At 38.1% G+C, this 25,398-nt stretch overlaps 1 long non-coding RNA gene across 1 annotated transcript in view; it reads left to right on the forward strand.

Annotated features, from left to right (window-relative positions):
• The first annotated feature begins 560 nt into the window (after positions 1-560).
• The window catches only part of LOC139084184 (uncharacterized), a 175,106-nt gene continuing 150,268 nt past the window's right edge, over positions 561-25,398 (forward strand). The window contains exon 1 of the long non-coding RNA XR_011541565.1: positions 561-999. This is a non-coding gene — a long non-coding RNA (uncharacterized lncRNA). The remainder of the gene's footprint in view (positions 1,000-25,398) is intronic.

The following is a 25,398-nucleotide window of genomic DNA, read 5'->3' on the forward strand; positions in this document are numbered from 1 at the left end:
TATAAGAAACCTTAACTTTTAGATAACAAACTAAAAGAAAACTAAAATGAAGACAATTAAAAATTAGAAATAGAGATCAGAAAAATTGCATAGTTCCTGTAACATGCTGGATGTGAAGGCTATGTTTCCAAACAGTGGAAAGGTAAGGAAGATCCCCCTTCATTTATTATTTGTTAAACTGTTTATTTTCTGGCAACCTTATTTCCATATCCTATTTAAGAGTCTATGGAAGAGCAGCTTAAGACCACGCAGTGGGTGTTCCTACCCAGAAAGGCCCGAGCAGTAGGAGCTGCAGACCAGTCCTCAGTGACAGGCTGAGGCTCCATCCGGTCCGCAGGAGGCAACCGCTGAATAGACACAGAGGGCACCTACGTGCCACCTGACCCGGCTGCGACCTCAGGTTAAGAAGCAGTGAACTTGGGAGCCGGAGGGGTCCATTCACTCTGGAATTCCTCCTTGGTGGCAGCCTTTTCAGCAGCAGCCTACTCTTCCTTTTCCTCTCTTCGGGAGCTCTGTAGAAGGAGATCACGCATGACCTCTCCCGAATGCTCACGGGACATGGAGCTGCGCATGCGCAGAACTTCCCTAGCCAGCAACCCCTACTTCACACCTAACTGAGCGAGCTCCCCGGTTGTGGCCCGGGATGACAATACCCGCGTAGCACTGAGCAGTGTCTGTGTTACACACTGAGATGGTGGGCAGGTTAACATAAGGTGCCCCTGTGCGAAGCTGGCGGTCAGCCGTGGGATCAGTACTCCCGGAAGACACGACTCCCGGAAGACACGGCTGCCGGAGCTGCCTGGATCCCATCAGGGAAGCTTCCAGGAGTGCTGTGGCCAACAGTAGTAGTGGCTCCAATGACAGCAGCAGTGAACTTCAGCACAACTCACTGGCCAGTATTCTGGAGGATGTGACACTGATGTCAGCCAGATTTTCAGTGGAGACAATGGCACAAGATGCCAACAGAAGCTTCTCCCAGGTTCTCTTCAGATATTTGAGGTAATGCCACCACTTTTTCTTTAGTAGATGACTGTTCCATTTGGAAATCAAGGTTGGTGCTGCCTAAGTGGGTTCCTCTTGCCAAGAATTTGAGGATACCCTCGTCCTTCATTTGTGGGACATCAAAGGCTCTGGACGTTGTGCAAGTTTCCCTTTAAGTTAAGACAGTAACCCAGAAAACGCCGTATGGACTCCTTTCTGGGTAGCATGAAAGGCCCCTTTAATTTTGTCAGGCTTATTTTATCTATCATAGGAAAAGATGAGTAATTGTTTTAAAATTATTTTTTTGGGGGGTAGTGATTTGAAATTGGAATAAACTATATTTTTGTGATAAGCTACATTCTAAAATCTAATTTCACTTGAAGTTATTTATATTATGTGAAGAGTTATATTTGCAGAGGATACAATCTATCCATTGAAACATTTGAATTATTAAACAGTGGCACAAAACAATGCTGCTATTATATAGTACTCAGAACTAAGAGATGAGAGCTGATTCTTTTAGCAAAGATGTACTTTGATAAGACTTGCCTGTCAACTCACAAGTAAAGCTCAATGAATGCAGAACAATGTACTATTGACCGTAAAAACTCTAAAATATTGTAAACATTTTAGGTATTCTATTCTATTCATCCATCCATCCATCCATCTATCTATCCATTCACACATGCAACCACTAGGCAACAGCTACATGAGGTGTGAATCATCATCCTCATTTTAAAATTCAAGTTTAGGGGCCGCCCCGGTGGTGGAGTGGTTAAGTTCACTCACTCTGCTTCGGCGGCCCAGGGTTTCACCAGTTCGAATCCTGGGTGCGGACATGGCACCACTCATCAGGCCATGCTGAGGCGGCATCGCACAGGCCACAACTAGAAGGACCCGCAACTAAAAATACACAACTATGTACTGGGGGGCTTTGGGAGGAAAAGGAAAAAAAAAATCTTTAAAATTCAAGTTTAAAAGCCACATTATTGGTGCATGGTAGAAATCATGCTCTGAGAAGTTAAACATGAGCCCACAGTGAAATTAATAATAACTTCATAAGTTAAGATAGGGAGATAATATATGTAAAGTATTGCCTCAGTATTAACAAGTAGAAAACTCTTATGATTAGCTACACACATGGATGCACACGCACACACACATACAAGGGTGATGGTGGTAGTGGGGGATGTCATAGTCATCTTACAATATTTAAAATGTTATCATGTGGAAAAGAATAAAGACTTTTGGTGGTTTCAAAGAATCGAACTAGGACAAACATAGTGGAAATTACTGAATGTGGATTTCCATTCAACATAGAATTCCTAGGATATTAGCTTACCTATCTTTTTATTCCAGGAAATACTGAAACAGAGTCTGAATGATCATGTATCAGAAATATTTTATAAGGGAGATTTATGTTGAGTGAAGGTTTTTATTAGATCTACTGTTTATGTAAAGCTCTGGAGTTCTTTTTAACCCCAACGTTCTATATTTCAGTTATATTTTATCTTCCTTAATTCTTATTTATTTTTCCACGATCTTCACACATCCTGTTAAGAAGTGTATCTTTTCCTCTACTGCTTTATTTCACTGTAGGCACTTGTTATGGAAACCAAATGAATGGTCTCTTCAATTTCACAGCTAGAAACTTTTTAACATTATTGCAGTCTGGGTTGCAAGTGCTCATTACAAACAAATCTGAGTTTTGGATGAACCTGATAAGATGGATGTTGTCCAAAGACATCCAATATGATCTCTTTTCCACGAGATGGGGCAGGTGCTGTCTCAGAGGCCTGATCTGGGCAATGATTTGGAATTTGGAGCCAAAGGAGGCGGAGACAATTAGCAGAGGCAAATCATAGGGGTTTCCAAGGTCAGTACACAAGGTAAACAGACTGCGAACAGCTGCCAAAGCCAAAATGAGGAGGATAAACCAATTCTCAAGCCAAGAGGGTAGAAGGCAAGAGCAAATGATTTCTGAAATGGCTTGGAGCAATGAAATAAAGGCAAGAATGGAGAAATTCTGCAATCTGAATTTCAGATTACACTATATCCACAGCCTCAGTGAGTGTGGCAATGGCTGGGAGAGGCAGACACCAGAGTTCACAAGAAATGGATACCCTCAGGCAACGTTAAATTATTAAAAAATACTTAATGAATGCATCTTATATGCAAAGCACTTTGCTAAGTACAATAAAAAAAAACAAAAAAGAAATAGGCATGGATCTTGTTTACTAAGAGCTTACTTTCTAATGGAGTGGAAAGATGAATAGAAATATAACAAAAAGTGCAAAAATACATGTCATACATAAATTGCATGGTAGGAGAAAATGGACTTATTTATTGTCTGTTAGGTAAAAATGTAAATGGACAAATATGAGAGGAAGAATGGAAATAATTCAGGAAGAAAACATTTCCAAAAGATATCACACCATTTTTTAACTTTCTAGTTCAGTAGAGTTCTACTCTCAAATTGAATTTAATTTATGAAAGCAAATGCACAAAGTAACAGTTCATAAACCTTTGGTGTTAGGAGGGCGGTGGCAATCAACCAATCCATGCCCTCCGCATGAAGTTCCTGCAGAACAGAGTGGTTGAAGGACTTGCCCGAATCGCATAGACCTTCTATTTGTTGTTCTATTTGACTAATTAATAGGCATTCACAGGAAATGGTTGTTCATGTGAGTCTGTATTAACTAGTGGTAAACCGCTTTTTGTTAAGCATTTTTACATCCTCATTAAATTGCACATGAATAAGTTTGATAAATCTGTTGCTGTTCAAAGCTGAAAGCGTTAAGACTGATAAACTTGCTCAGATTCATGCATGAAAATTTATACAACTCTCAAACTATGTGATGGTTGACTGATGTGTACGCCAACGCTGGGGGAAAATGCCTTTTGGAGTCCATTTTGTTTCTTCTGGTGCTTTCTCAGAATATGGAATTAGAACATGCTTTATTACAAGTATTATACGTGTCTAATCAAACACTGGTATGGATCATGTCAACCATCTCCTTTCTAGTGCCCTTAGACCCAGTCATTAAAGATTTCTACTAAAAATACTAGCTCTGCAAAATGATCCTGAAACTTGCATCCGTCTATGATATGGTCTACATTTCTTTTTAGGAATCATTGAGGAAACTTCACGTAAATTACGATCTACTTATGGATGCACTATGGTTTTATTTTATAATATCTAACCCTATTTATAACTTTTTTGTAATGAACATAGGGACAAATAACACCATTTTGCCTGGATTTGTGTGATAAATCTCGGACACAGAAAAGTCAGTGTGTTAATGACAGAAACACCAAAAAACACAGCTGTGGATTAAATACAAGTTGTTTTTCTGTAAATTCCTTCTTTTCCAATAAGTATGGAACTTATAAAGTTTAATAAAGACATAAATCCTTTGTAGCCTTCGTTTTAGTTAGTGTAAATGACTATTTGCAGAGCCAGCAAGGTGTTAAAGGAAAAGGGTTATTAATATTATGAATATATCTGCCAATTCAAAATAATCTTGGGATTAAAGTTCTTTTATTTTCAGTAATTTTCTTAGACAACATTTCCGTATTCAAAAACATATGGTGTTTACAATTTTACCCACAGGCTATTTTTCCAAAATGACTTCACTGATGGGCAATCATAGGATTTTCAGAATAGATTTTTATTTCTTAATTTATTTCCTCCGCTCCTCTTCTGACTCTTAACTCTTTGCTACTATTATATCTTCCATTCACCAAGATGAGTTAAAAATTTATCTTATAGGATTAGTAAAATTGGATGTTTACTTTAACAACCTATGTAAAGCAAAAGTGAGTTACAATTATTTTATTTATATATATAAAGACATAAATATATGTATAGGTATTATGTATATATGTACAACTATTCTTTCTCTCTCTAAGTATATATGTATATTTCACATAAATCTATAAATTGATACTTATTCAAGGCTGTAGGACCAATTCTACTTAGTGTGAAAAGTCAAGCACAGCATTTTAACCATGACCACTACTCACAACAACAGAGAAGTTTAGTTAATACATTAGTTTCACTTTCACATACTTGTAGCAATAGGATGTCTACAATACCAGTCTGGAGTCCAGAGCATTCTAATTAGTTAATGAACATAGAATAATTGCTTTGCTGACAGTTAAGAAGTAGTAATTTCTAGCTATGCTTTTGTGTGCACATAGTATATCTCCAATGCTTGAAATACATCGTCATTACTTTTCATATTCTGCCAGCTCTGCAAGTTGGGCATTGTTGGAAATGAAGTCACATGGAAGTAAAAGCCCTTTGTCCAACATCATACAGATATGAAGGGCTGGACTAGACTTTGAATCCACATCCGTCTGGTTCCAGTGTCCCACTGAAGGAGATGGAATGACTAGCTTGTACTGGGGTATAGTGGTGATCTGTTAAGGCAGAATGTTGATCATTTTCACCAAGTCACTGTTGATTGTTAGAGTGCTGCTCTAGCCTGTTGGTGATTAGAGGGTTGGCAGATCATGTTCACATGTATACATGCGGTCTGTCCACTTGCCGATAAAGTGGAAGGAGCAGAGTGTAGTTGCTAAGAGCACTAGTTCTGGAGTCTCAATCAGATCTAGGCTGGCGCTCAGGTTATGTCACATTTTAGCTACATAATCATGGGCAAATTACTTACCTTCTCTAAGTTTCAGTTTTTCTCATCAGTAAAACAGGCTTAGTACTAGCACCTAACAAGTATGATTCTTGAACATCATTGAGATAATGCACGTGAAGTCCGCTGTAAAGACTGCTTAGCACATATTAAGCACTGAATAGTGTGGTATTAATTATTATTATAAAATTTAAAAGTTATAATGTTCATTCATTACTTTATTATAACATGGAAACTAAAATACTCCTGAAGGGTACAGGTGCCCACCAAATTATCATAAAGAAAGATTATCATGAAAGATAAGTGAGTATTCAGGATTAGAATACCATAAAGGGCAAGTGATAGAGCATAGCTTAAATTCACATTTTGTGCTTTTTTCAAATGGTAAAGACAGTGGACTGCTGCTTTTAGCAGCTCTGCCTAGTGACCTGGCACAATGGAAAATTGCTTGTTATTCTAAGGTGTTTGGAAGGGAATGAATATTTAATGAAAGTGTCCATGTGAAACATTTACAGTACTGTTTCCTTTTTCAATGAAAATTTTTAGTTTCAGATACAGTTAATAGTCTGCCCAAAGTTTTGTAGGTGGCAGAGCCGTGATTCACCCTCAGGTCTCACCTGCCTCTAAGCCTATGTTCTCCCCATGACTTCGTTACTTTCAAAGACCATTCACATGCTGGTTGAAGGCTCCTCTCAACTCAGGACAGTTTCCAGAAGAGTGCTTAGTCTGGTTAGGCAGCAAGCACCATTGGGTTAACCCTCCAGGATGGACCCTCAATCAGTGTGGGACAAGAGTTGGTGGATAAATAGTCCAGCTTTCTCACTTGCAGAGAAACAATTTTAAGGCATGTTCCATAGTCTCTCAGAGGGTCCCCAGCTGAACAGAGCCCCATTTGTCCACAGTGGTAACCCCCACACTAACACACCTTCATTAGTTTTCCTTCTCTTCCTCGATTCTCTCCTTTATTTCCCTCACAATACTTCCTGGGTTTATCTCTCAAATAAAATATCTGCACCCAAATCCTGGTTTTCTTTCGGAGGAGTCTAAACTAAGACTGGTTATATGAAACAAATGCAGTAGCGCTACTCTAGTAGAAGCAGCCGCGCATGCTCAGTGTCCTTGTTCCCCTGAGGAGGCTTTCTGAACCACTGCAGAACTGGTCATTCCATTGAGCGTGCTGTGGAAACCTCTGGAACATATGATCCCTGGAGCCCAGCCAATTCTAATGTTATCATTTTGTGGGTTTTTATTATCCATCTCATTCTTAGAACTTGTCCTTGGTAACCAGAAGAAACTTGGAAGCTGATGGTGGGTCAATAGAAGTCTTGGGAATAATGCTTTCACACTTTCTTATGCTGAAGTAAATTGTATTTTTTTCCAATTAAAATAGATGGAATCTATAAACTATTCCCTTAGATAAATCAGTTAAGATCTCTGGCCTCATCTGAAAAATACATTAACTTTTTAATAAAAAACGAAGCCAGATGGGATGTCCTTCAGTTCCAAGAAATGATTTTAAAATTCTTCAGGATATCCAATTTTGAAATTTTTAATATATTTTTTTACATTTATTTTTTTCTAATTTTAACATCAATCTGTGTTCATTGTAGAAAATTTGGGGAAAACAGGCAATGTGGAAGTAGAAAATAAAAATAATATTTTTACCAGGGTGGCTGGGTTACAAAGTGGTTAGATTTGTGTGCCCCTCTTCAGCAACCTGGGGTTCATGAGTTCAGATCCTGGGTTCGGACCTACACACCACTCATCAAGACATGCTGCTGACATCCCACATGCAATGTAGAGGAAGATTCTCACAGATGTTAGCTCAGTGCTTGAGAGTTAGCTCGAGCAAAAAGAGGAAGATTGGCAAGAAATGGTAGCTCAGGGCCAATCTTCCTCACCAAAAAAAAAATAATAAATAGTAATTTCCTTCTATTGTTAGATGCTATTTGTATATATAGATATGTCAGCACATGCATATAAACACACTCATATGTAAATATATATTTAAAACACTGGGATCATATTTATAAACAGTTTGTATTACTTGAAAAGTTTAACATTGTCTCACAGTACTTTCCAATATTAATAAATATTCTTCAAACTATCCTATTGCATAATTGATCTGATCCTTTTTCTGCTTTTGGACACTAACATTGTTTCTTATGTGTCACCATTATATTAGAAAGTTGCAGAAATCTTTGCTTGAATATCTAATTTAGAATAAATTCCTAGAGATAGAATTACCGGTTCCAAGAATAGCAACAACTTTGTCTCTTAATACATTCTGTTTTCAAGAAAATCAGCATATTCCAACTAGCAGCATATGAGAGTGGATTTCTTTTTTTTTAATCATTTTAATAGCATTGAAGAAAAAGATTAAAAAGTGAACCCCATAATTAGCTGAGTTTTAGAAGCTATACTTAGTATTTTCAAGAACTGTGTAGTCTAAAACAGTCGCTGTGATCACTGCTCAGAGCTTGCTTTTCTTTGCCTTACTGTTGATGTAGGCCACAATTTAAATTTCATGTTCCTTCCTGGGGAGGACTCAATTAGGTTACATATCATAAAGGCATCGTGGGCTGGTAGAATTGTGGCAAAGAGTTTCTTATTCGCACGATTTTGTTCATTTTAGGAGGAGGCTGAGTTGCCACTCGTTCTTCATGACGTGAAGGGAAGCGAAAGACAAATGGAAGTGTGACCCTTTGTTTTTGGCAAAAAGAAAGAAAAACCGAAACAGCTTAGTGTTTCAGTAGCAGGTGGCTGAACATTAACCACAACTATGGAGTTCAAAAATTTCCTTCACTCTGTAGAAAAAATACTGATATTTCATTTGGATGTTTTCTTTTTTTATTGCAGTATTATGCGAGGAAAGTGGTACTTAAAAAGCTATAATCCGTTGCTAAAGGCATTAGTTTCCTTTTACAGTTCAGGTGCAAATGCAATATGCTATGAGAGACGTTACATTCTCTAATGTTTTTTTTTAATAAACAGGGTAGGATCGTGGTCCACGTGAATATGGAATCCCAGAAATTTTCAACTGGGAACTGCAGTGAACATGGAGATTTAAAACCACAGCAGGAACTCAAAACCCAGCTAACACAGTCCATTCTTGTGGGAGACAATTTCCTATATGAGAATAAACTTACTCAATGATTCTCTCCTTTCAGTTAGGTATTTAAGGAACAGTTTAAGTGCATGAGAAAATATTTTGTGGTATCAGAAAGCATTTGAATGTTTCGGCTGAGAAATTTAATAGCCACCTTTTCAGAGACACTCAGGGATTTTCAGCAATTGGGTTAGAACCTGTAGGCGCATGTCATGTGGTTAGACACAGTTTGCAGGCCCCAAGTACTACCCTCTGAACCTCGGGATTTTACTTCTCCACCCTCCTTCCCTCTGTCTGCTCTGTTTATGTATGTGGGAGAGGCCTGTTGAGTGTGGCTGATCTCTCCCAGCTGTGGCCTCTCCACTCACCCTAATTTCTTTCTCCATAGCTCATTTGGACCCAAGCAGTGGTGAAATTGCTGACTGGCGAGTGTGTTCTGCCACAAAAGCCATAGGCAAGACATGGCCACAACCAAAAGAGCATGAAGGATGGAAAACACCATCTGGACCGTGCAATTTAAATAGCATAAACCCCTCTTTTTTCATTTAAGAAAAATCAGTCATGCAGCCTTTTGTTGCTTTCTGCGGTGGCCAGAAACCACTTAGGTTGCAATCCTCTGTTAGTGAAAGAAAAAGTCCAAAGGGACTCTAGAATATGCATTGCCCTCTTTTCAAGTTTTATGCACAGCTTTTTTTGGCCCACATCTCTGTGGACCTCTCCCCTGCTCAGAGCATAGAAAGTGGCTCCCAACTGTACATCTGTCATCGATCACCTCCAGAGTGCTCACTGTGCTCCCTGGGGATTTGTTTTCCAGTTGTTGGTAGACAAGGAGAGTTTGTTTTCTGTTTATATACAGCCAATAACCCAAGAACGAGCAGCGCATGCCAGAGAGTCCATGTTCTTGTACATTCTGGAAAAAAATACCTCTTTCTGATTCTTAAACAGATTTAGTCATCCTTTGGCTTTTACTGAGCAATGAAAATCCTTAGAGTTATGTTGTCATATTTTGATAGTAGTGTTTTATAACAAATAGTGATCTGGTTGCTTTTATTTTAATTGACAATCAAGACTTACTCTCTGGCCATGAGGGTAGTTAAATAATAGTTTTCTTAGTGATTTGGGTTCATTACAAATAGCATTCATCTCTGATGAGGGACGTCAGAGGAGTATTGCCATATAGTAAGAACAATACTGGACTAAGTGTTAGAGACCCAGCTCTGTCACTAACTAGCTGTGAGACGTTAAGCAAGTCACTCAACCTCTTCAACCTCAGTGTCCTATTTGTAAAAGGAGACTTGAGATCCTTGTCATCTCTGAAAACCCTAACTTCTTCCTGAATCTTCAGAATGCAAGTTGAGGAGGAAAGTAAAAATAAATAGCTGCCATTTAATGATGCCTACTAAGTGCCAACAACATGGAAGAATACATGAAATGCTCCACACGTTTCGCTCATTGCAGTTATTAAAGGGAGTAGGTACTCCCTTTATGTCCATATTATGGTGACGAACTTGACACGTAGAACATTTAAGGAGTTTCCTAACGTCACAAGAGGCAGAGCTGGAATAGAAGCTCAAGTCTCTGTGATACAAGCCCAACGCTTCACAATCGTTGAGCGTTTATTATGAACACAGCAGTTTCCATATATTATCCCATTTAACCTTCAAAATAACACTGTCAGGCTCGTATCATCATTCCCAACATGCAGATAAAGTAATTATTGCTTAAAGAAATTCAGAAACCTACCAAGAGTGATGTGAGAGATGTGGAGCAGGAGAGCCAGGATTCATTTCTTAGTCAGCCTAATTTCAGGAACCAAGCTCTTTCTACTACACCAATTGGTTGTCTGGACATACCCACTTTGTTGGATAATTAGGTAGCATTTTGTTTACTTTTAAATTTTGGATTTGACTTTAGGTTGGCACACTCAAATTCATTAGACCAAATGTTAGCTAATGTCATGGAGAATGCTGTTTATTTTCATAGTCTTTGGACAAGGCAATTGAACAAGTTTAGGTTAAGCTCCAGACCCCAAACAAAACCTTGGAGGACCTGAAGGATTGAGGAGCGGCTGGTGGGGGGAGTGAAGTCCCTCAGATCAGATCCGTGCTATGCATTTTTATAAAGTAGCCTTTTAAAAGTCTGATAATTTAAGAGTTCAGAAGTTCTCTTTGGAAAAGATAAGTTGACACTATCTTGAAATCTGGAGAATATCATGAAACATCTGATCTCTTTCTTTTTTTTCCACAACATTTTTCATAAAGGCATGAATATAAGTGTGTAGTGCATATTGGAATCTTATCAACTGATCATTATCAAAGAGAGAGATTGCAGATGTGGACGGAATCCATCAATATCAACCTGAACATGACTAGCTTGTCAATAAGTGGAATAACACTTGGCTAGTATTGTCATGGTTCCAAACTTGGTTGATTAGAATCATTTGGGAAGTGTTAAAAAGAATTCAGATTCCTGGGCCTCCATCCAGATATATTGAATAAGAATCACTAGAGGGTGTGGCCAGGGCATCTGAATTTTTTAAAAGCTCCCCAGATGATACTGATGTGCAACCAGGTGTGGAAAACCACTGAGCTAGGTTGGAATCTGGCCTCTCAGCAGTTTCTTGAAGGAAGTCTAGAAAATGAATAGTGGTGCTGTTTTCTGCTGTGTTTCCAGAAGGGCTTTGGAGTCCCGTCAAGGCATAAAGAGACAAGACACCAGGAACCTCTCTTAGCTGCCACATTGTAAGACTGAGGCCTGAGTCACAGCAAATCTCTGAAATTTACTTATTTTTTTTGCCTTGCTCCAAAGTGTAATAATTCTCCGTTTTTTTGTCTTTTGCGGAAATAGACACCAACAATTTAGTTAATGCTTTATATTTTCTGTGGTTAGAGGAAACTGAAACAAAGAAAATGTCTTGCTTTTCATTCTGAAAGTATGGTGGGCTCCTTTTATGAAGAAATTTAGGTCAGAATGCAGTATATGGAAAATTAAACATTACTTTTCATGAGTTCTCTGGAGAAATATGTTTTAGAAATGTGTGCACCATATATCAGGATATTTTATTTCCTTTAAAGTCATACCATATATTTTGACATGCTCTCAGTTTAACAAAATACATGAGTTCTAAAAGACAAACGTTTTGGTATTATTAATTCACTGTAGATTTATAATGTCTTTTTCCCATTATGTATATGATTTAGGGTGGGATTTTTTTTTCTATATTCTTGTCTTCGCTGTAATTAAATAAGTTTGCATATGAGGTTTTTGTTTTTTGTTTTTGAGATAATAGGAAGGTCAAGAATTATATTTGGGTCAGTGTGTGCAAAGAAGGAATAGGAATTTCCTGTGGATTATAAAAGAATGAGTAGATTTTTAACAAAATGAAAGTAGAGACTAATATTGCAGATGTTCAAGGTAGAATCAGTTTCTGGTAAAAATCTTAAATCAAAAGTTGTAAGTTCTGTAAATTTTTGAAATAATAGTACACTTCGTTTATAATAAACTTTTCTTTTTTCTGTAGCTAGTTATGGTTAGGGTTATTTTTAATCAATTAAATTAGCCAGTCAAGGAAGTACTAAAGGCAGATTTAAGAAAAAATTTTCTTCCATCTCTTTTCTTGTTGTGAACAATTTAGTGTAGTTGATGTGTAATTTTCTAATAGCTGCATGTTCCAAGATCAGTATCTAATTTATGTGTGAGAAACATACATTAGTTTTTTTCTTTTAAGGCAAGGAGAAAATCAGGACGTTGTGGGTCTATTCCATTGATTTCAGAAAAATAAACACACCAGCAGCACAAAATGCTGCCAGAAGGACGAGGGCTAATGACTGTGAGTCTGTTTGCTTTTAATCATTTAAATTCCGTGAGGGGAAAGTTCACTGGAAGGAATATTAAAATCCAAACTGAAATTGTCATTTAAAATCAAGTTCTTGGGGGGAGCGGGGTAGAGATTGAGCTAGAAGTTGTGAATAATGTAAGGTTGATTTAAGATTCAACTGTATTTTATACTTTCCAGGAGGCCGTTTGAATCAAAGCATTTCTTGGGATGGATTGTACTTTGTTTCCAAGGCCTGTGTCTGCTCACACTGGTTTGTGGGGCGATCACACTGCACCTTAGGCGTTCTTGCCTGTCTGTGTGTGAGAAATGTTGTCTCACTCATCTGCTCCTGGCTTCCCAGCCACTCGCAAGTGGCATCACTGCAGGGCTCTTAAGTCAGAAAAGGAGCTTTTACTCCACTTAGAGCCATGAGAACCCTCTATTCTTGAGCAAAGTGGCCCAAAGATAACTTTCACATTTATCTCGGGTGAATTATGTCCCTTTACATTGAAGAGTTTCCTTCCCTGAACTTAATGAAAATACTTTTTTTTTTTAAGATTTTATTCTTTTCCTTTTTCTCCCCAAAGCGCCCCCCGTGCATAGTTGTATAATCTTCGTTGTGGGTCATTCTAGTTGTGGCATGTGGGACGCCGCCTCAGTGTGGTTTGATGAGCAGTGCCATGTCCACGCCCAGGATTCGAACCAACGAAACACTGGGCCGCCTGCAGCAGAGCGCACGAACTTAACCACTCGGCCACAGGGCCAGCCCCCTTAATCAAAATACTTTTTGATATGAGTTCCCACACAAGCCAATTGGCCTCACTTTGTTCTAGGGTCACATCTATATCCAACCATGGCTAGCTTTTTTGAAAATACTTACCACTGGTCTGTGAAGAGAATTATTCTAGAGAGTGTGTTAGTCCAAGAAAAAATTCATCCTAGCTACAAGTAAAATAGCTTATTAATTTATGCTCTATGACTGCAAATAGTATTTTCACATTAGGAGGACAACATGGAAGAAGAAATGTTACTATCTAACGAATTTTGATCAATCTTATAATGAGTTACTTACTGTAAGGAAGAACACCAAACGCATCAAATTTGGATTTACTTAAACTATGTGGGGAGTATCTTTCCTTTGTGTTGTGGTCTGGATGAGCAGGCACCTTCTAATCTGTGCACAAACTTTAGCCACAAGTGAGCAATCAGCACTTTCCTAACTCAACTCACACCCTTTGGATATGTTCAAAGTCCCTAATGAGGATACGGTCATTAAGCTAATATCTCACTAAAATAAACAAGGTTTGTGGGAATGGCAAAATCAACAAGGGCACAATCTATCAGACTTTGAGTTGAGCTTCCATTACTGAGTCATTGTGTACATTAAGAATCTTCTGGGCTGCGGTTGTAGAATTAGTTCTTTAAGTTTTCTGGGCATTGGCAGTCCTAACAAAATAATTAAAATTTCACTTTTGCTAAAAGTATCACACATATATAAGTTCAAACCATTACATTACTGGAAATAGATATAGATAGAAGTTTGCATAGCATTCTAGAAAGTAAAGTATTTATTGGAAAGAAGAAGAAAAAAGAACCTTGATGTTGTCCCTTACTTAGAACCCTCTACAAAAGAATTCAGGCAGTAACTCAGACAATAGAGCATTTGAATGTCAAAGAATCTCTGTCTCCTTGCTTTGTAATTACAAGCTTGGTTTATTTAAAGCCATGTGTTCCTTTTTTTCTGCAATGCAAGACCTGAAGGGAGTTACGGTGTGCCTATGTGTGTGTTTGTGTGTATGCATCCCTGTATATGTGTGATTTAATTAAATGTATTGAGAAGGGAGTCATCCTCTACCAACTGTATAGTTGTTAGGAGGTGAATGAGCCTGGAAAGTGGCTCTTCCACTTAGTGGTCATAAAAAGTTTAAACAACTGTCAATGATCATCATAGAAATAAAGGTGGAACATTCAGATGGTTCAAGGATCGTGAAAAATTTAGAAATTGGTAAAGCATTAGGGAATCCCATCTCTTTAATGGAAACAAAAATGAAGCAGGTGCATAATGTGGCCAAAGATTCAGGACTATATTTTCCATTTTCAACATTGTGATTTCCTTATTTTTAGTGTAGTAAATCATTGTTGTTACTACTTGAGTGTTGATATTAATGGGTAATGAAAGTTATATATTTTTTCCCTTTAAATTTGTGATTTTAAAAGACTTGTTGCATGCGTAGGTACAATTTTATTACATTGAAGAGCCAACATTTTTTCCAACATGTTACATCTGTGATTATTATATGCTGGGAAAATAGTTCACGGGAAAATTGTGTTATCTCAATAGGCCTTTCCTGAACAGACCTTCTGCTTGTGTAGTCTCTGCTCTGGTAGGAGTTTTTATAGGAACTTGACACACTTTTCTTGGCCTGCTCACTTGAGCAAAGATGCACTTCTTGAGTGACTACCTCTAATTAGTAAGAGAAAAATTTCCGTAAATAGAGACCCTACCTGAACTGATATTCATAAAGATGGCATATGTACTTAAAAGAAAGTAGGTGCTAAATAAATCTTCCAGTCTGGTTCTGCACATGCTTGCTAAGTATTTATGCCATAACCATATGATAGAACCCACAATAATCATAACTCCCTTTGTACTCAGATCACCAGTGGATTTGTTTAGGAGCAAAGGCAGGTAACAACAAATTAAATTGTTCTTTTGGGCCTTGTACATTTGGAAATGTTCTTCAAGTCTGCCTTCTGTTTTATGAAAATATACTTTACTCTGCTTTTAAATAGTCAGTTTCTCTTCTTCCTCCACAGCTACTTTTGCTTTCAAATACTCTGAAATAAAAAATCAGATTAAAAAATGAAATAATTATCATCACCTTATATAGGGCATCTGTTCTGAGGCAAAGGAGCATGTAATTCTTTTAGGGGGTGTGGTTTAAGCAAAAATTTTATATCTCTTTTTGAAGAGCAAATGGAAATATCAGAATACCTGACTAGGCCTCCAGAGGTATAGTAGAAGAATAAAGGCCCTCAAAGATGTCCATGTCCTAATCCCCACAACCGGTGACATGTTACCTTACATTGTGGAGGCAAATTAAAGGTGCAAATGGGATTAAGGTTATTAATTCGCTTCCCTTAAAAGACAGAGATTATCCTAGATTATCCAGGTGGGTCCAGTGTGGTCAAAGGGGTTCTTAAAAGTGGAAAAGGGAGGCAGAAGAGAAAGTCAGAGTGATGTTACATGAGAGGAGTTTGACCCCGATTACTGGCTTTGAAGACAGAAGAAGGGGCCACAAGCCAAGGCATGTGGGTGGCCTCTAGAAGCTGGAAAAGGCAAGGAAACAGATTCTGCCCTAAAGGAGATGAATTCTCCTCTGGAGCCTCTAGAAAGGACCACAGCCCTGCTGACATAGATTTTAGCCCAGTGGGACCCATTTTAGACTTCTGGCCTATAGAACTGTAAGATAGTAAAATCCTAACCCCAGTCAATTTTAGAGGAAAAAGACTCAATTATGCAATATTGGTTGAGGAATAGTTTTGCTGTCAAAAAGCTTATATTTGTTCTGACTGAATATGATTCAGGTAACCGCAGCGAGATGGTAAAGTCAGATAAAGTTGAGATTTGACTAGATTTGCATGACCAATAACTTCTCCAATTTAATAGAATAAATAGTGCCTCTATGTGTGCTTAATATATGACATTATCCATACTAGAATAAATTATTTTCGAAGGAACAGCAGGATTTTCTGACATCATGGTAAGGGAGACCGGTGATATAATAGCATTTTATCATCTAGATTCAAATATACCAAGTGCATAGTGTGAAAACTTGCTAGGATTAGCCCATGGTGCAGGTGATAGTCCTGTCTTGCTGTTCTTGTACGATAAGGATGTCCTACTGTATATTTTATGAATGGAATATGATAGAAAACTGTAGGATTGTAGAAAAGCATCGCAGTTTAAAATTTTTCTCCATTTTTAAGTCATTAGTTCATTATGTATGTGTGAATATATCTAAATATTGTTCTTATGGTAGCTTCACTAATATATAAATAATATCAGGTTTTTAAAGGTACATTACAGAAATGAAATAATTTTTGAGCTTTTCAAGGTCATACTTAAGAAAATGTGTCAAGACTGTCAACAATAGTAATTTGGAATATGTTAATATTTTAGAGTATTTTTTAGCATTACAAACTACAAATCATGAGAAAGAAGACAATAAACATGTATACCTGCCAAATATTTTAGCTTTTCTATGTTGGCAAAGATATACAGCCTGGGGAATGACTGTCTGGAGGGAATATGGTTGATGGACCAGACAATGTACCTTAATATTTTGTGGCTCGCTGATTACTTTGAAATTTTGATGAAATCTATGGTTCCTCTTCTTAGGAAAATGTACACACACAACACACACACACACAATTTTATAAATTATATACCATCTCAGATAGTTTATGGAGCCCCTGAAGTGCCTTCAAGAGCTTGCCAAGATTAAGAACCTATTGTTCTTTAAAACATTGTGGCTTTCTTTTTTTTTGAGGAAGATTAGCCCTGAGCTAACATCTGTGCCCATCTTCCTCTACTTTATATGTGGGATGCCTACCACAGTATGGCTTGCCAAGTGGTGCCATGTCCTCACCCGGGATCCAAACCAGCGAACCCCAGGCTGCAGAAGCAGAACGTGCACACTTAACCTCTGTGCCACTGGGCTGGCCGATATCGTGGCTTTCTTGTCTGGGCTATCCTAACACAATCAACTCGAACTTTTGTTTCCAAGAGACTTCAGGAAGCTGGCACTTCTGCATCGTAAGGAATGAATGATTTGGAACACATTGTAATTTTGAATTTTAGCCAGCTTGTTACCTAAGGTCAGGTGAAGTCTAGGTGATTATTTCTGCTCAAAGTCTAAGGTTTTAAAGAAAGCAGCGAGTTTTAGATGGGAAGTGAATTCTAGGACTCAGAGTAAAGAATTCAGACAAAACCAAAGACTATGAAATGGAAGTAGATTCTGATTTCCCCAACCAGATTTGTGAGTAAAGTTTGAAGTAGGTGGAAAAGAAAAACGGAGTCCCCAGTCGTCTTTACTGCTGTGTCATCAAGGCTGGTGGGGTTCTATGTACAGGAGATCTAGCCGGAGGTTCCAGAGGTACAGGAGGGCCTCCTCAGAACCTGGGTACCAAAGTACTGGGCAATGGATTTAGAGAGTGAGTGGTCAAGAGGAGTGGGGGGTGACTAAGCACTAGGCATTGTGACTGACTTGTTCTTGAACCTTGATCTCTGGAGGTAGGCAATTTTCATACATTTTCAGTAGTATTGGGACAAAAGGCAGGCTGGATTGAGCTCACGAGTAGGATCAAACCTGCAAATCTGGCAAATGTGGAAGAGCAGTGATAATCTGGGCCCGAAAGTGTGTGGGTTCTTTTGGAAAGTCACTTGCATTTCTCTATGTAGTATATATGTATCTAAATAAAGTCATCTATATTAGTAAGTAAATTCTAGCATGCTCTAATGTCACTTACTCTGTAGAAGTCTTCCAGATCACTTCTCTCTCCCTAATCAAAATTATTAGTAATGTGACCGAGAAAGATGTAGAATTGCTGATGACCTTTGATGACCTTCATCTTTGAAAAAGATTTTTGTGAGTTCCTGAGAGATTTCATCAGGGATTCATGTTCTGAGCTCCCAGATTTTGTGGCTGTTCTTTGATCTTGTTCTGGCATCAACCCAAATTTGGAACTTCACCTCTTTCTTTGCTTTGCATGTATGTAGACACACATACATGCTCAAATATTCACAAAATTGTATCTTTTAACAAGGCTTTATAGTGTAGAACTGACTTTACTGATAGTTTTGGGACATGAAGGTTTAATGTATTTCAGCAACTCAGTTGAAAATAAAATATTCACAAGTCTGTGCAATGGGGACAAATATTCAAAATGTTCAAAAGTCTGTGATATGGGAGCTGACTCTAGCCTTCTTGCTCCATAAACTGAGCCGTAGATTGGGGCATGGGGCTGTGTCTGCCCACATGAAGGGTCCCCTTTTAAAACCCATGCAAAGACACCATGCCATCCACTTACCAGCACTTTTGCTGAGCTTATCCAGAGGTAGCATCTTTTCTGACTTTGTACAAAGGCTCCATATAGGCTAGCAGTGGCCTGCATTAAAGATTGTTTTGGTCACTCCGTCATATTGCTCAGCTGTTCTTCTGAAGAGTACTGGAGGTGGACTACTTGGGTTTGAATCCTGGCTGAGCCACACTCCAGCTGTGTGACAGTGGGCAAGTTATTTAATCTATCTGTATCTCATTTTCCTCATCTGTAAAATAGGAATAGTAAAGGTTCTATCTACTTTATAGGGTTGTTGTGAGGACTAAATGACATATAAGCATGTAAAGGGCTTAGAAATATTGCTTAAGACATAGCGCTCGATAAATGCTAGTCATTAATATTCTCCTAAATATGTCATTTTATGCAATAAATGACAATATTTTATTCACGCCATAAAATTTCTAGTAGTTTCATGTAACTGACAGAATAAAGTTCCAACACCTCAACCTGACATTTAGAGTCCGCTCACCACATCTACTCAGTTATATACCCTCTTCTTTGACATGTGATAAAGCTTCCACTGTAGCACAATGGTTTGCTCACAGCCACATCTTGTTATGTTCACCCACAGCTCTATGCCTCCTCTCGTGTTGCTAAACACTCCTGATAACACAATTCACATGATATGCTCTCAAAAGACACTTGATAAATGCATGTGAAGGTCAAAGAAGAAAATTTCCTTCCCTACTGATGAGTGAGAGCATAAAGGAAAAAGGAAGAGAGAAATCCGAGAGTTCTTTAGCTGGTAGTAAATGAGAATTTAAATAAAAGGATTTTATTGGGACATTTATTACCTTTGACTACTATATGCCCACTGTAGTATGTCACCTGTAAGCAAAACTCCAAGGCAGATACCTCCTCCAGTTCCTTTTTCCTAACACTTTTCACTTAAATTAAGGTACCAATGTCTCTCCCAGAGGTATCTGAATTTAAGAGAGGATTAAAGCTTAAAAGATATGTTATGAAGAATGACATTTGGCTGTAACTGAGGAGTGGAGCGAGTAACTTTTTTTCCAAGTTGCCTTCAAATATCAGCCTTTGGGCTGTTGCTTAATTTGCAGGAACATGAGCATAATTTGACTGTTAATTAATGAAAGACGAAAATGAAAAAGATAAAAGAGGAAGGGCATCCTGACCCCTAGTGTTTATTTTTCTACTCGTCTTCATTGGTGGTGGTGGAGCTGCTCCTTCAGACTATTTAATTGGTCTCTTTTCCATCCTTATGACCTAGTTCTTTCTGCTTTGTGACTATCACTTTGGTGTGAGAGAGAGGCTAAATGCCATTGATTTCCTTCTTTAATTTTGGTGATTATTTCTATGCCTGGAGGAAAAAATCATCTGAGAAGCAATCCTAAAAGCTGCTAACAATCTGGCAAGGCACTTAAGAGAGTGGCTGAAGCTACGGAGAGGTTTTAGGTGCCCATGGGTAAATGAAATGGTTGGCTTATCTGACCTTCGCTTTTGAAGCTGGCATCCCTACACAGTGTCACACAGCAAAGCAGAAGTTCTCTATATTCTGACCAGGAGCCACAGTGAGCCATGCTATTTCTTACAAACACTGACCTGGAAGGAGAAAACCTATTTTCCATTCTGAGCTCCATCATCAAGTCTTTTAACTACTCCACATCTTAGTTTTCATCTGTAAAGTGAAGGATCATTCACTGAAGTATTTAATGAGCGCTAGGCATTGTTTTAAGTGCCCGGGATATGGCAGTGAGTGAAACTGACAAGATTCCTGCTCTTGGTGTGTTGGGGGATGGGGCATGCAGGCATTGGAAATAGTCAATAGACCTGTAAATTAATACAGAAGAAAATGTTAGATACTGATAATAGCTGTGGAGCAAAGAAAACTGGGTAGAGTGCTAGAAAGTGGCTGGAGATGGATTAGGGGAGGTCTCTTTGAGGAGCCTGGCATTTAGGCTGTACCTAGATGATGAGAATGAGTCATGATATAAGGCAGCAGCTCCCAGAGAGAAGGCACAGTTGGTGCAAAGAAAGAGTAGACGGCTAAAAGTAGGTTAGCGTCTTTGAGGGACTAGCAAAACGCCAGTGTGAAGAGATTAAAGAGGTGGACTGGGCCATGGAAGACCTTGTTGACTTGGTAAGGGGTTTGATTTTATTCTTATTATCATGTAAACTCATTGAAGCAGCTTTGTCCAATAGAAATACCGTGCAAGCCACATATGTAATTTTAAATTTTTTAGTAGCCACATTAAAAAGTAAAAAGAAATAGATAAGTTAGATTTAATGTGTTAACAGAACATATAGAAAATATTATCATTTTAACATGTAGTCACTATTAAAAATTATTAATGAGATATTTTACACTCTCTTTTTGGATTAAGTCTTTGAAATCCAGTGTGTATTTTACATTTATAGCACATTTCAGTTTGGATGCCAAATTTTCATTGGAAATGACTGATCTACATTGAGATTTCATAAAATTTACATTTGAGTAGATTCATATACCCAAGTTGTTCCAAGCACACTTAAATGCTTTCCAATAATTAAACCAAGTATAGTGTTTAAATTTAGAATAATTGAAATTAAGTGAAGTTAAAAATTCGATTCTTTAGTTGCCCTAGATACAACTGCTCAACAGACACATGTGGCTAGTGGCTGCTATATTGGACAGCTTGGCATTTGAGATTTTCAGCTGGAATTGACAGGATTTGATTTACTTTAAAAGGATCACTCACTGATTGCTATGTGAAGAACTGACTGTGGCAGAGAAAGCAGGGGTACAGGGGACCGAGTACACAGAAGTCAGCAAACTTTTTCTATAAAGGGCCAGATAGTAAAACAGGGCCAGATAGTAAATATTTTAGGCTTTGTGGGCCATGTGGTCTCTGTCTTAATTACTCATCTCTGCCACTGTAAAGCAAAAGCAGCCATAGGCAATACATGAAAAAATGAGCATGGCAGTGTTCCAATAAAACTTTATTGATGGACACTGGAATTTGAATTTCAAATAATTTCATGTCATGAAATGTTACTGTTCTTTTGATTTTTTTACAATCACTTAAAAATGTACAAACCATTCTTAGCTTGCAGGATGTACAAAAAGAGGCAGAAGATGGAATTGTGAGCTGGAGTTTGCTGACCCCCAGGTCAGGGCTCTTTGGCAGTAGCCCAGGTGGGATGTGATGGTGCACAGGAGCTGAGGGTGCAGCAGTGGGAGGAATACGGTTCCCATGGTAGAGTTGGCTGGATAGCCAGCCTGCTGATAATCTGGGTGTTGGACATGAGAAAAGGGAAGAGCCAAGAATGAAGGCACTAGGCTTCATTTTGAGTCTGACCAGATGATTTCTCAAATTCTCTTTAGCTCCAACAATTTGTGACCTATGATTTTTAAGTGGAATCCATTTTTTGACGAGGGTTTGGAATGATACTCTTCCTCCTTCTTGAGTGGATGCATTCCAGTGTCTGGAAATTGTAAACGTGGGGATTTTCTCTGCTAAAGGAGTGTTTTATATTTTAGCTCTTCCCTGACAGCCCTCTTAAGCCATTTTATAATTTTTAATTTGTATGTCATGGAATTTCATGGACCTTAAGACAAAATTTTGTAGGCACCCATGATATGCTTCATTTCTATACAGCTACAATCCTGTTTAAATGGATTAAACTTGCCTGTTTTCAAACAAGTTCTGTGGGAATTCTAGATCATTTAGGTTCTTCCCTCCCCTCTTTTTGTTTCATCCTATTGTAGTTATCTCCTGGTGAGTAAAGGTTTCATGGATTAAAACAGCGATTGATTCTGTTTTTAGCTTTTATTTGAATGTATCCTTTCTACTCAAATACATTATGCATCTCCAAAGAAACTCATAAATTATAGACTAAGCAAAAGTTAAAATTAGATCTGAATGTGGTGTAATGCCCAAAGGAAACTATTTGAAAAGGTTACAAGCTGTAAAAAAACAATTTGTATGGCTAAAAGCCACACGGTTAGATGCTGTTAATGGAGTATCTGTAATGATTATTTGGGCATTGGTTGCTTATTATGTCTCTGTGGCAACTAATCAGCTTGTTTCTTTGGAAGCCAGAGAGGCCCAGAATTCGGCACCTATAATACCAGAGAAGTGTGTGGAAGAATGTATTGTTCCACATCAAACAAACCGCACCTCTTCTTTCTCCAGATTTTAATAATTCCCCACCCCTCCCAAATTGTCATTGGTGCTGATTGCAAGAATAAAGACTAGTTACTTCAGTGAAAGGATCATAAAATCAATCATGTGGATAAAATTACTGAGCCATCCAGCCAGCTGGTCTCTATTTGGCTCCACTTTGCTTCATTAGTTTATGGGGTGAATTCACTCCACATTTAAGGAAAGCAAAAACGGCATCAAAACTAGTTTGTAATTAATTGCAGCTTTTTAGAAAGGAATGCGTTTGCAAATGGAGAATATGCAATGTCAGATCCTGATTTCTGATTATGTTATGGATCTGTCTGAAATGTAACTTTCTTTTGTGTTTACGTTAACGCTGGGTACAGGTTAGACACTTTTTCAGACCCTTTCCACTATTATTTGTGTTTTAAGAGTTTCTCTTGCACAACTTGAAAAACTTTAAAATAACACATTACTGGTTGGCTGGAGACAACCATCTCCAAACAATATAAGAGTCATTTGGACGCCTGGCCATCCGATCTTGGCTCCTGTCTCGTTGTATTGTCATTCAGGTGATTAGATGGGCTTGGGCAACTGTAAACTGACGTTGAAATGACTATACATCACAAAAACATTGTGGTTTCCATGCTTTGTTAGTGGCAAAATGGCTAATGTTAATTACTTGGGCATTTAATGGACCCAGAAATAACAAATACATGATTCTCTTGGTTTGGAAACCTTTTATAAGAGGATATAAAAGCAGTCAAGCAACTCTGGAACTGTGCCTCTACACATCTAACTCCTCGTAACAACAGCCAAAGTAAGTGCAAAGGACACAAATGCTTTTAAACAAAAGGAACCCAGTAGGATGGAGCACTCATATTTAATGCTAACTCTCATAAACACAGAAAGGAAAAATCTGTTGAACAAAGAAGCCAAATGTCATAAATATGCCTCCCTGTGTCAAAGACTGGAATTAGTTCTCACAGAACACAACAGGCGAAGGCAAAACAGAACTTCACTTGGCTACTTATGGTGGAAACAATCCACCCCAGAGAAAGTCAAACCACTGACAAAAACATTTCTTTGGAAGTGATGGGTATTCAGGTTGTAAGCCCTGTGGCTTGAGTATGAACTCAAAATGTGTTTGGGGGAACATCCAAGTACACAAAACCCTACCAGATGCCATGAGACACGAGGATGACAGAACTTACCGTGGCATTTGGACCACCTTTGGAGCGTCTCATTCCCTCTGTTTCTCCAACTTCTGCACCACCTGAACTTGCAAGAAATTATCTATGAATTGAAAGTTAAAGAAAAAGTCAGCAACATGTAAACAGACCACTAGAAAAATGAATTAGTTTCAGATGAGGGGGTTTCAAGTCTCTCATTTAACAATAGGAGACGGAGGCCTAGGGAAATGAAAGTGGGGAAGTGGCTTGCTCAAATTACCTGTTTATGTGGTCACTGGGGTAATTAGCAGAGCATTTTACAAAATGGCTTTAATGTGTGTTTCAACTAATTCTCAAAAGAATCTTACAAGGTAAGTAGGGAAGGTGTTGTCTTCAAAATATTACAGGTAAAGGAACTAAAATTCAAAGAGGTAAAGTAATTTGCCCAAGACCACATGGCTAGGAAGTCATGATCCCTTACGGCTAGCTCTTGTTGACTCTGTGGAAGTTCCATTATTCTAAATTGCCTCTAGATTTAAGTTCCTTTTTCTTCCCGTTTAGTAACCAACCATCATTGTGAAAAGCTAAAGCATGAGGAAAGAAAGAAAGAAGGAAAAGAGTAGAATTAGCTTTGTGTCTAATTCCACGGATGATAGCTTTCTCAATTAAAGTCCATTCGCTGAATACCACCTGAGCAGGTTGGTTGAGGAGAAAAACTTATAACTTTGGTAATGATACTTCACAGATGGGCCAGTCTTTGCATTCTTACCACCTATTTTTCTTCCCTTAAAATCACTCAAAATTTTCCTCTCAAAATTAATGCATGCTCAAATAAAGTAAAAAGGAATTCTTGCTTTAAACAAATGACATAGGTCCCTAAGAAATGTATCACGTTAGAATGCAATTTTAATGGCCTAAGTTATATAAATGACACATAATAAAACATTATAATTACCTGTTATTTACATGTGTGTTATAAGAATTACTTAAATTTAATTGGAAGCAGGATTAACAATTTTAATCACTTTATGAAATATTCATGAGCATTCATAAAAACCACGAGGCATTTATTTAATGAATTAATGATATTTAATATCTTTTCACAGAATTTAAGGGCAGAAAAACTCTACTAGATAATTCAATGTAAGTTTCTGAAGTTACTGTCAGTCTCCATGAAGAAATGGCTATCACACATTGTTCTTAGCTGTCAGATCTATCCGTAGTTACACAAGCAGTTCTTTTCTGCTTTTAATAATGGACCAGATTCTCCCATCATAATCTACGGGACATGACAGCAATAATAACAAAAGTGGCTTTGCAGATGGACAGCATTTGTACTCTTCAAAACATACACTCTGATACAAGGGCAGGAAATGCATTGATCGTCTTTCACAGCCACTGTGTAGGCCATCCTGAGCAACAGTTTGAAGGAACACCT

The sequence above is a fragment of the Equus przewalskii genome, chromosome 1, assembly GCF_037783145.1.
Source record: "Equus przewalskii isolate Varuska chromosome 1, EquPr2, whole genome shotgun sequence".
Taxonomy (NCBI): Eukaryota; Metazoa; Chordata; class Mammalia; order Perissodactyla; family Equidae; genus Equus; species Equus przewalskii.